Source organism: Phocoena sinus, chromosome 10, assembly GCF_008692025.1.
Source record: "Phocoena sinus isolate mPhoSin1 chromosome 10, mPhoSin1.pri, whole genome shotgun sequence".
Classification (NCBI taxonomy): domain Eukaryota; kingdom Metazoa; phylum Chordata; class Mammalia; order Artiodactyla; family Phocoenidae; genus Phocoena; species Phocoena sinus.
In genome coordinates, this window is record NC_045772.1 from 2,927,090 (window position 1) to 2,939,511 (window position 12,422).

Consider the following 12,422-nt stretch of genomic DNA (forward strand, 5'->3'; position numbering starts at 1 on the left):
TTCTCATCTCATTAAAATAAGGACAATTTTCTCTCTAATTGGGCAGCGGGACACAGCGGATGTGCCCGGCGACCGGGTGCTCGTTTGCTTTCTTGCACGGGTGATGGGCAGCAACGATAAAAGGCCAGTCCGAGGGGCCCCCATTCTATGCACCCCGTGAGAAGGGACCCGTTTTCCCCACAGAGGCCGATCACTCAGCCCTGAACGAGAGGCAAGAGCAGAGCAGGCGTCCGGCCCGGGCACCGCCCGGAAACGATGCTGACCGGAAGTGTGGGGCAGCAAGCATGCTGCGTTCCCCCCGAGTGGTCACCTGCACCCCTCCTCACTGCTCCCCGCGCTGCCAGGACAGACCTGGCAGTGGGCAGGGTGGGGAGAGGCAGACCCAGGGAGATGGGATAGAAGACCACGGAAATCATAAAATTCCAACTTGTTAGTGAGTTGGGACAAGGGGGTTCAGCACAGCTGTGAAAAGAGGTCAGATGCTAGATGGTCTGACGGTTGAGCCAACAAAATACGCTGATGAATGCGGGACCTATGGGGTAGGAGACAAGGAGGAACCAAGGATAACATCAACGTCCCTGGCCTGAACAAGCGCAAAGAGGAAGCCGCCGTTTCCTAAGAGGAGGAGAGGTTTGTGGGAAAGGGTGCAGGAGAAAGTGTGTTGATGGGAAGGCCGTGAGTCTGTCCTGTGGACACGCACCTGCTAGGCACCCGAGTGGAGCCGCCAGGCAGGCAGTGGGACGGATGAGTCCAGGGTGTGTTACCGAGTCCAAGCTGGCTCTGCTCGCCGCACGACAGGCCAATAAATCGGAGACGAGGTGTTGAGGCAGGGAATATGACTTTATTTGGAAAGCCAGCAGACTGAGGAGATAGCAGACTAGTGTCTTTGTAAAACCATCTTATCGGGGTTTGGATGCCAGTTTCTTTTATAGAACGGAGAGGAGGAGGAGATGAGAAGTAAAGTGAAAGGGCCATAAGTTTTGCAAATATCCCCTGGAATAATGGCCAGCCTCAGGGAGGGGATGTGTCGATTTCTTCTTTCTTGTAGCCAGCCATCCACAGGTGGAACAGGGTCCGGATGTTTCCCTGAACAAAGGCACTTTGATTTAACATTCAGGGGGCACGGTTCCCCAAGGCAGGCCACTGTGTATAGACAGTATCCTCTGAGTGAACAAAAGCAGTGGAAAACAAAGGTTAAAGTAAAAGAAACAGATGCAACGTGTAGTCAGAATTGGCTCTTCCCTGTTACAAGTGCAAGAGGATGTGACCCCACGGTCCAGGCCACAAGTTTACACTGAGGGCCTAACGGAACGAGCAGGGAGCTGGGAGGAGTGTGAGGTGCTGCCAGAGGGTCAGGTAACACGAGCCTGGGGAGGTGACTGACCACTGGGTTTAGCCACATGGAGGTCACTGGCAGGTCACACTGCCCGGAGTGTTAGAGGGTGCTGAGGAGATAAAGCCAGAGACGGGAGTGTGCTTCTGCGTCCCGCTGCCCTGTGCTGGCCGAGCCGGCATCGGCAGGTCGAGCAGAGCTGCTGCAGTGTGGCGGCATCCTCGCCTTCTGCTTCCTGACTTAACAGCGACCCGGCCGCTGCTTTGCACCTTACATGCCGGAGAAGGAAGCTGTTTCACACTAGAACTTTGTGTAGATAACGCGTAGCAGGTTAGGTCGGTGCCCTCCTATTCCTAATTTACTAGAGTTCTTATGGATGGTTACAGAATTTCATCAGATGCTTTTCCTGAATCAACTGAGACAATAAGATTGTTTTCCTTTAATCTGTGAACATGGTGAATTACATTAGTATCAGAGTTTCTTTAATGCTGAACCAACCTTGCATTCCCAGTAAACTCAATTTGGTCACAGTAAGTTATATTTTTTAATCACAGCTGGGCCCTGTTTGCTGAGCTTTCGTTTAGGATTTCTGCTCTCACACTTACAGAAAACTGGCCTCTCATGTTCCCTTCTAGAACCATCCTTGTCTACTTTAATCACGAAGGTCGTGTTTGTCTCTCTCCTCCTCCTCTTCTCAGAGTCTGTACGAGACCGGGATACCTGTCCTTCGAAAGTTGGCTAGAAATGGGCTGGGCATGATGTCTTCTTTGTGGAAAGGTCTGTATTCCTGATTCAATTGCCATATGATTATAAAACACTTCAGACTTTTTAAAATTTTTGAAAACTTTTCTGTTTGTAGGAATTTGCCACCTACAAGGCTGTTCATAGTATTCTGGTTTTCTCGGAACTTCTGCTGCATCTGCAGCACCTAGACATTTCTTCTAAAATCATGATCCTTCTCGAAATGCGACCTCTAGAAGATCCTCTAATGAGAGGTCTTCTGGCAGTAAACCCTTTCAGCTGTCGTCTAAAAATGTCTTTACTTCATTCTCATTCTTGAAAGATAGAACTGTTGGTTATTACTTTTAAAGATGTTAAAAATGACATCTTTCGGCCTCCACTGTTAAAAAGCTATCAATCTATTTGTCATGCCCTTGCAGGAAATCACACTTTTCTTTCTGGCTGCTTTTGAGATACCCTCTTTGTCTTGGATGTTTTGCATTTTCCTTATAATATTTATTCTGCTAGAGATATCCTGAGAATGGGCTGCTTTCATCAGTTTTGGAAAACTATCACCCATTATCTCCTATCAAACATCCATCTGCCCCCTGCCATTTGCTGCATTTTCTCAGAACCCAGGTTAGGCAGGTCTTTTCACTCTGCTCTGCATTTCACTTAACCCCTCTTTTTATATGTTCCATCTCTTTGTTTGTCTGGGAGAATTACTTTCTTCAAGTCTTTCCTCCAATTTACTAGTCATCTCTCCAACTGTATCACAATTCCTGTTTAACTCACCCATTAAATTTGAGACTTGCTTCTCTTCTCAGACCTGCTTTGTAAATCACGAGTTTCCCTTTCCTCCTCCTTTTTCATCCACTATGTTCCTTTTTATCACTTTAAACATGTTAAACTTATTTTCTAGCACATCTCAGATCACTTTAAAGCCTGTAGTCTTTGTAGATCTCTTTCTTGCAGCTTGTTTTCTCTGCTGAGTCTTGCTCTTAGTGGCCTGCCTTCTTGTACTTTAGTGATTTTCCCCCTCTTGGAGCTTATGTTTGATGAAATAAAATTATTTTTAAGGCAGGACAAGAAATGTTTTAACATAAAATTCTCTCTGCCAGTCTGGGCCACCACCCCTCTCTAGTGTGCACTGTGCCCCTACGCTACCCATGAACCAGACCTCCCAAAGGACACGGGCATGCCTGCTCCGTCACAGAGAGCAATTTTCTCCTGGCGCCAGCAAGGTAACTCCTTAGGAGACAACATTTCTTAATCCTGTAAGGGATCAGGATGACCTACTACTCGCCTTGTACGTGCAGATCCGGACTATGTAAACTGTCAATACGTCCTTTGATGGAGTATTACTCCTTCTCTCGAAAATGTATACAACTGTGCTTTAACTTCTAACGGGAGGAACAGTCCTCAGAGCTTCTGAAAGACTGTCTCCCAGGTTATTATCCTCAGTTGGCTCGAATAAAATTCTCCATTTCTTTCTTAGGTTGACTATTAATTTTTCGTCGACACGTTCCTTGGAACTTTTACCTGTTGGAATTCTTTGAGGCGTGTATCAAAGATGGCTTTCTTTGGGGAAGAACAACTTTGTACTTGCTTCTGCTAGAGCCTAAAGGCACTATTATCCCAAGTCTGCTTCCAACTAAATTTTCAGCTTGAAATTTTGTAAGTCAAGTAACATGAATTGGGACTCCAAACTCATGTGAATGCAGGACTGTGGTCAGATATTCCGAAGGGAGGTGTTTTCCTTCCTTTTTCCTTAACTTCCATGGCCAAGGCCAAGAAAGGCGAACAGCAGCACCTGTTCAGTCCCTGGACAGGCTCCAGGTTTGTCTCCTGCCTGAGGCTCATTACAACCAGGCAGAAGGCCCTGGAAATTAACTGGCAGGTGCCCCTGGGTGAAGGCCTGCTTTGATGTTGCTCCCTTATCTCTCTCGATTTACATTTTCTCCAGATTTCTCCTATACCATAGTCTCTCTTCCTTTGCAGTTACGTTTTTGAGAAATACACCAGCAGCCTTCGCTGTATCCTGTGATGGAGGGGCCTCTTAATTTGCTTAACAACCTTTATTTAACCGGGGAGTGCAGAGGTCGGCCTGAGGCCAGCCCTGGGACCCATCCTCACTCGGAATTCAGGAGGTTGGGCTGTGAATCCTGCGTCCCCATAAGGTACCCCCAGCTGGCGAGCGGAGTGCAGTATAAGCCACGCGTTCACAGGAACACAGCATTCGGGGAAAATGGAGTTGTACAGCTTCGCTTAAGTGGATTATTTGTCTTCGATGACTTGGTAAATTATATTAAAACAGCAATTTAATAAATAAAACATTCATATCCTAATGGAAACTGGGCTTCTGCTTTAATGAAGCTTCACCTGGACAATAAACGTCGCCATCGCTGCCCGGATGAGACAAGCCCAGGAGGCAGGCTCTCCACGGCGGACGCCCACTCATCGCAGGGCCCGCCACCCGTGCCCACTCGGGACGGGGGCCTCCGTCATCTTTGGGATCTGACACACGCAATCGGGACCTTCCCGACTGGTGCAGAATCAGCCACGTGGACCCGTCGTTTCGAAACAAGCCCAGGGAGGAGCCGGCGAGCACACAGAGAGCTCTCCAAGGGAAGAGGATGCGCCTTCAGGGAAGCCCCCTGGGCAGGGGCCACTGCTGGATGACCACGGCGCCGACCCCCTGGGATGGGCCGCACAGCTGCGGCCATTTCAGAGCAGGCTCTAGGGAGGTGCCTGACCCTCCAGTCCAGGCCTTCCAGCCGCCACCGCACAGGGCCCAGGCTGCAAATCCTTATCTCCCACCTCCCCAGGCTCCAGACGACTTGGGAGGGAAAGGAGGCCAGAGAGCTGGCAAGGCCACCCAGCGGTACACCAGGACGACAAGCAGGCCTTCTGCCTTCGTGGCGGCCCATCACCTCTGAAGAACAAGCCTGTTAGCAGAGTCTCCTCCTAAAAAGCTCACCCTCGGGGTTCTGAGGCTGGGGATTCTGGGGGTCAAAGAGAAACACCGGTCCTATAACAAATGCCATTTTAAAAAAATCATAAATCTCTCTAGCTGAGGAAAAGACAATTCACATAAGACCCCAGATGCACTTGAAAATGACCATTTAAAAGCCCCAATCCCATTCCAGTCGGATCAGACATCTGAAATCTCAGGTCTTCAGATTTTTATTACCTCCAATCAACTGTGTCTAGCAAACCAGACAGCAAACCCAATCCCCGCTCCAAAGAGAAGGATGATGGATGCCCACGTCACTGCAGGGGACCCCCGGCACTCAGAGCCCCTCCCAGGGCAGACAGAGGAGAGGAAAGGACACCCTGACAGGCCAGGACTGCAGGCAGGTGGGCAGCCTTTGGGTGTGTGGGGCCCGTCCCTGAAGGCTTTTCCCTGGGGGAGAGGTGGAAGCACCCAAGAACGTATCACACCAAATAAGTGCAAGACAGCCGTGGGAGAGATGCTCAAGTTCTCTGAAAGACATCAAAGAAAACCCAATAAACAGGAAGATACACCGGGTTAATGGACACAAATTTCAAACCTGAAAAGATGTCAACTGCCTTTCATTGTAATTTATAAATCAATGTATTTCTAATAAAAATTCCAACCATGTTTTTTTGTGGAACATGAAGCATATTCGAAGGTTGATGTTGAAGAGCAAAGGGCCAAGAATAGCAAGACAACCCCACAGATGGCCAGATAAGGGGAAGATCTGCATCCACTCCCAAGACATTCTGTGAGACTGATGAAGACCATGTGATCTGGGCCTAGGACAGGTGGGCCAGGCGAGCAGAGACCCCAGGCACAGGCCTGTGGTAATGTGGGTATTTGTCTTTGGCAGACAGGGTAGGCAGACCAGCTGGGGAAGGATGGATTATTTGATAAATGATACTGAAATAACTGGCTAGCCATATGGAGAAAGTAAAATTAGGTCCCTACCTCATGCCACACATATGCCCCAATTCAAGGTGGATTACAAAGCAACCTGCAAGGCAAAACCTTAAGAGCGTAGGCATCAATTTTTTAAAAAAATCAGTAAATTTGACAACACAAAAATTTAAAACTTATGTTTGACAAAGGCACTATAATTAAGGTAAAGGTATAAGGCACAGACTAGCAAAGGATATCTGCAGTGCGTATATGACTGACAAAGGACTGTATCCAGTATCCAGTATGTGTGTGTGTGTGTGTGTGTATACACACACACACACACACACACACACACACTTTTTTTTTTTTTTTGTGGTACGCGGGCCTCTCACTGCCGTGGCCTCTCCCGTTGCGGAGCACAGGCTCCGGACGTGCAGGCTCAGCGGCCATGGCTCACGGGCCCAGCCGCTCCGCGGCATGTGGGATCCTCCCAGACCGGGACACGAACCCGTGTCCCCTGCATCGGCAGGCAGACTCTCAACCACTGCGCCACCAGGGAAGCCCACACACATATTTTTTTAATCCTCTTAAGAATCAATAAGAAAAAGACAAACTACCTAATTTATAAAATGGGCCAAGGATGTGAACAGACCTCAAGTGGTCAGTAAAAATAGGAAAAGCTGCTTATATTCACTGGTAATCAGGGATGTGCAGAGCAAGACAGGTAAAAGAAAGATGTCAGTTCTTGTTTTTCAAATGGGCAAAGCCTAGAAATTGGGAGGACTGCAGGGTATAGGAGAGGATGTGGGCTGAAAGGAATTCTGCACATGCTGGGCGGAGGGGTGGGGGGATGCACCTGCTGTGAAGAGCCTGGTAACATCGAGATGTTTGCATCCTGTAACCCAGAAAAGTCCTGTCCTAAACAGAGCATCTCCTACACCAGGGCATAAGGAGACACATACAAGAACGTTAGGATCGAGCGCTGTCTGTAACTGCAAAAAACTTAGAAACAACTCACATGTCTTTCAACAGGAGACTGGATAGATTATAACATATTCATACAGTGTGAAACTATAAAGAGTGAAAATAAATGAAAGACAGCTACACCCATCACCATGAATAAGCATTGAAATATAAAGCGGAACACAAGAAGCAGGTCACAGAAGAATATTTAAGTGTGATGCCGTTTACAGAAAGTTTCAGAATATCATCAAGATCATAACTATTGTTTATAGATATATATGTATGTGGTGAAAATGAAAAAAAAGCATGTTTAGAAATTATAAAAACCAATTTCAATGTTGTGGTCACCTCTGGAGAATAAGGAAGGAAGCTTCAATGACAGATGTGAAATTTAATTTTTAAATAAGTAATAAATTATCTGAAACAAAAATGAAGAACGAACTGTCAGATTTGACAGAGCTGTGTAGTAAGTACACAGGCATTCACTGGATTATTAGCTACACTTTCTGTATACTTCAGACTTTTTAAAATTTAGATAACTAATAAGGACCTGCTGTACAGCACAGGGAACTCTACTCAGTACTCTGAAATGACCTATATGGGAAAAGAATCTAAAAGAGTGGATACATGTATATGTGTAACTGATTCACTTTGCTGTACAGCAGAAACTAACAACATTTTAAATCAACTATACTCCAATAGATTTTTTTTTTTTTTTTTTAGAAAGGCTTTTTATAATTAAAATAAAAGAAACAGACTGAAGACTAAATTGCAGTGCTCTTTTCTGGGGTCACTGGGTGAGGGACCACTAATTCCTGTGGCTCCAGCCCAGCCTGGGGCACCTGTCTGGCCCCAGCCACCTCGCTGTCACTCAGACTGTGGCCTCAGGTGGATTCTGACCTCCACGACCTTGGGCAACCCCTGCTCATGTCTCCTCCCAGGGCCATAGGCACAGGGGGCGGGGGGCAGCCCCTAACTGCCCTCCGTCTTCCCTTTGACCTTCCTTCTGAGACTCTTTCCTCTGCCCTTAAACCAGCGGGGCTGTTGGCATGTTTACACTCTTACAGAGAAGGCTTGATTTTTGACAGAAGCTCAGAAGATGAGAACTTAATGCAGAAGAGCTGTCCCCGGGGCAACCCGGCCTCTCCCCTCTCCTCCAGCTGCTGGCCAGAGGCGGAAGATAAACCCGGGCGCTCCGAACATGAGTTTTCTTCAAACTGCATGTCAGGTTCCACAGTGGATCTAGCTTTGCTTATAAAATGACAAAACGAAAGTTTGAAATGACTACACGATTAACTGAATGTAAATGACTTACATATGGAGTACACTTTTCAAAAAGCAGGCAATCGGGCAAAGAAACAGCTTTCCTTCTGTCTGTTATAGAGAAACTGTGATAAAAGGAACAACTGTTCACCTTTAATCCCATCATTAAACTTTGCTTATAATTTCTGGCACTGAGATAAAACAGAATGGCCTCCTAGCACAGGAGACTTTCCTATGTACATGTATTTATGTAGATGGATTTCCGAGGCCATTCAGACGACAGGAATTGTTTCCCATTCTTTGTGCGGATCCGAGTGCACCAACTTCAGCTGTGCAAGCAAAATCTTTGCTATGATTTCCTTTGAAATATTCATCACCAGGCCAGTGCATTACACAATTACCTACCAGGAATGCAGAGCACGGCCATCTTAAAATTCACGCCGACGCCCTCATGTTTGGGGCCTGGGCTGCTCATGGGACTGTAAATCACATTTCATTACGGAGCCAAATCCTGAGGCATAAGTGAGCTGGTGCTCGTCCAGCCAGCCTCAGAGCGACTGATCTATTATCTCTCGCCAGATAATTCAGGCATGTGTCTGTCCACATCTGAGAACACTCCAAATGGCTACATGACAAAGGTCACGGCCAGTCCACTTCATTCCGGGAGTCACTGGTTGGGTGCTCATCCAACAGGGAGGGCTGGTCTGGGAAAGGGAGACCACCTGCTGTCACTCTGCTGTGTCAGCAATTCCCAACTGAAGCGAACGTTTTAAAGCCGGAAAATTAGCACGAGGTAACGAAGAATACTGAAATATTCTTTTACGTTCCTAATAACTGTTTATTCCTTTGTTGATGATGTATCAGGGTTCTCTGGAAAAACAGCACCAAAAGGATGTGTGTGTGTTGGGACAACAGGACACACACACATATATATGTGTATACACACACACACACACACACACACATACATATGCATAAAGAGACTGACTACAGAAGCTGGGAGAGTCCAAAATCTGCTGGAGAAGCCCAGCAGGCTGCAGGCCCAGGGAAGAGCTGAGGCTGCAGCTGAACTGCAGAGGCCTCCTGGAGGCAGAACTGCTTCTTGCTCAGGGGAGGCTGGCCTCTGTTTCATTCAGGCCTTCAGCTGATTAGACGAGGCCCACCCATGTGATGGAGGGCAGTTTGCTTTATTCAGAGTCCACCAACGTAAATGTTGATCTCATCCAGCAACACCTTCACAGAAACATCCAGAATAATATTTGACCAAATAGCTGGGTATCGTGGCCCAGCCTGCTTGACACACAAAATTAACCATTACCCAGATCACGATCCGTCTTCAATTCTGAAAGGGACTCTCCAGTGCTGTGTTGCTAGGTCCTTTTAACTGACGAACGATTGGTTTAGGTATTCAATTAATCAACAACAGAAACAACAAGCTCCTGCAGCTCACAGAGCCATAAGGGAGAAGTTGATCCTTAAATGCAGACAAGGCACACCAGCGAAAACCAGTTAAGAGTCAAACAAACAATGGCTTTGATTTAAATACGTTGGCACAGGCCTCAGGACAGACACACATTCCCCCAGCACGTGCGCTTGGAGCAGACTGTGTGCCACTCGGCGCCCCCTGGAGCACGGGCCGCTCGTCACCTCCAAGAGACATCAGGCGAGGGGGTGCTCACACCACAAGTTCACAAGTGCTATGTTGCCTGCACACGCCTGGCTCCTTTATGGATGAAATCAAAGGCATCCTTTGAATGCTGCTCTGTCAAAACTTCGTGAATTGTACAAGCTCTGGAGAACTGCGGGGGCCAGAGCCAGCACCACATTGTCACTAACCTCAGCTGTCCTTCTTACGGCCCCTCCCATTTCCCAAATTTAAACATTGCATCCCTGATGGCCTGGCATCTTTGTGAGACCATGAATCACGGTCTGGACTATAGGCACCCCCTTACAGGCGTTTTTGCTACCCTGTCCAACCTGATAATCCCTACTGTTGTTTAAAGTTTGTCAAGGATGTTCCTGGCAAATTAAAAGGAAGAAGATCCTGCTGTGGGTCCTGATTATTTTTTCCTTGAAGTAAGAAATGACATCTCAACAGTTAATAACTCAAAGCTTCAGTTCTCTCTGTAGACCAGACTGAGCCGAGAGAGCAGAAAGGTCAGAGTGAGCGAGGGAGCTGCAGCTCTCGGTGAACAAGCCAATTGTCTGTCCACAGCCCTGCGAGGACGGGCAGGCCTGCACACGTGCCCGTCCACAGGCTGGTGCCAGGACAGCTCAAGTGGCACACCCTGCCTATGTGGCGAGCGTGTGCTCGGGAGCTGGGTCCCCCCCTCACCGCCCCCGTCTCCGCTGCAGCTCCGGCCCTGGCCTCCTCCCCGACTCTCTCCTGAGGCCCCTCCTCCAAAGGCCCCTGCCTCTGCCTGCACCTCCCCGGCTGCCTCCCCTGCGGCCTCTCTTGGCTGACTCGGAGGGCTGTGCAGCTTCCCTCCTGTGCTCAGTGCCATGTCCCCACAACACACCAGGACACGCGTGTGCAGCCCGCTCCTGTACTCCCGCCCTCTGCGCAGACACCGGCCCACAGGGACCCCTCTGCCCTCCGGGAGAGGGCAGCTGACCTCGTCCCAGCTCCCGTGCTGCCTCGGCTGCCAAGTGCTTGTCTAGGAGCGCAGAGCGCGTGTCTACTCTCGGGGCGAGCTCCGGGAAGGCCAGGGTGACATGTCTAGGCGCACAGCACAAAGTCCTGTGCCCGGACAGGGTCAGAGAATGAGGCCGACACCCCGCTGCGTATCTCACGGTGAGCACGAGTGTGAAACTCGTTAAAGACGGACAGACAGCTTAGCTCCAAACAAACCTCAGGCTCCTTGACGGAAAGGGAGGGCTGAGCCAGACACCTTCTCAGGCCTCGGACGGCGGGACAGGCTCCAGGGTTTGCACTGCGAGGGCGGGACCCCGAGGGGGCGAGGGCCACGAGTCCACTCCCAGAAGGGTCGTTTCTGGATGCCTGCCTCTGTCCACTCGCCCACACAGCCATCAGCCTCACGAGCGGTTCTCTGTAAAGCCTCACTCTGGTAGTAAACGAACGAGGAGGATTCTGAGAGCAGAGGAACTCGTGGCCTGTAGAGGCCCCTGCAGGCCCCGTGTCTGCCTGGACAGGGGAAAGATCACTCATTTGCTACAACAAAGCAACAAAGGACACTGACTTGAGCCAAGACGTTAGCTTTTCCATCTCCTTGACTGGCATTCCCCAAAGTCACTCAGCCAGGGGCGTACGCGGGAGGCAGACGGTGGTGGGGGAGGTCCACGGGGGCCACGCACACCCGCCACCGGGTGATACCGTCTGAAACGAGAGGGCGCGAGCTTGGCTGGTCCCCAGACACCCCCGGCTGACATGGAGCTCCCTGCGGGCCTCCCATCACCTGTGCCCTTCATGCCAGCTCAGTGCTTGGCATCAGATGTGCCTTGGAGCTCGTCGGGTGGATGAGGCTCACTCAGATGGACCAACAGATGTCCACTCTCAGCGTGAAGCAGAAGCAGAATCTCAATCTCTTGGTCACAGGCCTGGACCCTTCATTCTTAACCAGCTCCCAAGAGGCTGTCACACAAAGTGAAATCCGAGAACCACTTGGGTTGTGAGCTTCTGGGGACGAGGACCTGCCTTCCCTTTGCCTGGGTCTCCCCCAGCAGCTAGCGCACTGTTTCCGCGCACAGCCGGTATTTGGAAAATGATCAAAATACCGAGTGAATGAATGTCAAGTCCCAAGTTACGGACTAAGCTCGTTGCTTCCCGATGAGTGAACATCCTCGAACCGCCAACCTTGAGTCAAGATTTATATCAGCCCCCTTGTAAATAAGGCTGTGACTAGGACTGTTATTGCTTTGAAACTAATTTGAACAAAAAGAATCCACATTCGCCTAATAGCCATTCTCTAGGGAATGCCCAGATTTAGCAGAAAACATTGACAACAGAGAAAAGAATTTCCTGTGAGCTAAAACAAGGAAAATTACACAGACACCGCGCAAACTAAGAAATAAGAAAGAGTCTGACACGATGCGACTGTCCCCGTGTCGTGTCCAGTGGTCCCGCCGCCATGACTACAGGACCACTCTACATCCTTTCAGGGCTTGTTCCTTCCAAACTCCCTCCCCCAGGCCAGGCCTTCAGAGTGATTTCTAAAAACATTTTATAATAAGACTTTTCAAAAACTCCCCAAACTAGAAAGCACAGAATAAAGGAGCCCATGTACCCATTCTTCAGGGTCC

At 49.1% G+C, this 12,422-nt stretch overlaps 1 protein-coding gene across 3 annotated transcripts in view; it reads right to left on the reverse strand.

Annotated features, from left to right (window-relative positions):
- The window catches only part of TBC1D22A (TBC1 domain family member 22A), a 326,523-nt gene that overhangs the window by 34,155 nt on the left and 279,946 nt on the right, over nt 1-12,422 (reverse strand). The gene's annotated exons all lie outside the window — the stretch shown is intronic.